Source organism: Mastomys coucha, unplaced genomic scaffold (genome assembly GCF_008632895.1).
Source record: "Mastomys coucha isolate ucsf_1 unplaced genomic scaffold, UCSF_Mcou_1 pScaffold11, whole genome shotgun sequence".
NCBI lineage: Eukaryota > Metazoa > Chordata > Mammalia > Rodentia > Muridae > Mastomys > Mastomys coucha.
Window position 1 is genome coordinate 4,926,910 of NW_022196893.1, and position 801 is coordinate 4,927,710.

Consider the following 801-nt stretch of genomic DNA (forward strand, 5'->3'; position numbering starts at 1 on the left):
AACAAGAACGACCTGTGACCATTCACATAGTGAAATTGCACGTAGATGCCATTGCCATTCCAAATCCACTAGACCCCGATGGTGAATTCAAGTTGGATTTATAGTAACTTGGTTGTCACTACATTTGTCCTGACCTCTTCAACATAATGTTGACAGATTTAAGAAATTCCTTCAAAGGACACACACATCTGCCTCCACTCCTATGAAGCTCAAAAGCAGGCAACAGCCTCCTAAGTCATATGCAGAGAGAGTAAAGGACACAGCAAGGAAAACGATGACTTATGCCCAGGTCACAGGGGAGAGATATTTGTGATCCTGAGGCTCAAGAAATGCTCCCATTTTCTAGTCCCCTAGAAATGGCTGTGGACACTCAGGTCTCCATGGATACGTAGGTGTGTCTGTCATACATGCTCTGGGCATATGCTGCTTTTTAAATTGTTACATTGATTAATGAACAGTGTCTTCTTAAACACTGGGAAAGAATTACCTGTAATCCAGAACTTTCTGGAAAGCTAACATCCTTAACTCACACACAATACCACCCATTCTCTAAAGCAGGTGCAGAAACACTTGGAAAGTGAGCCAAGATTTAAAAAAAAAAAAAAAAAATGACAGGAGAGAGGAAGAGGCTGTTGGCAATGGCAGAATGTTATTGTGGGTTAAATGTACACGGGGCACAAGGGAAAGTGGGCTATGCCAGAAAACCAAGTCAGCAACAACTTTAAGCTCCATCCTCCCACCTTAAGGGAAAATTATAAAATCCCGAATCTTAAGTGGAGAAAGTGGAGATCGTTTCTTTTT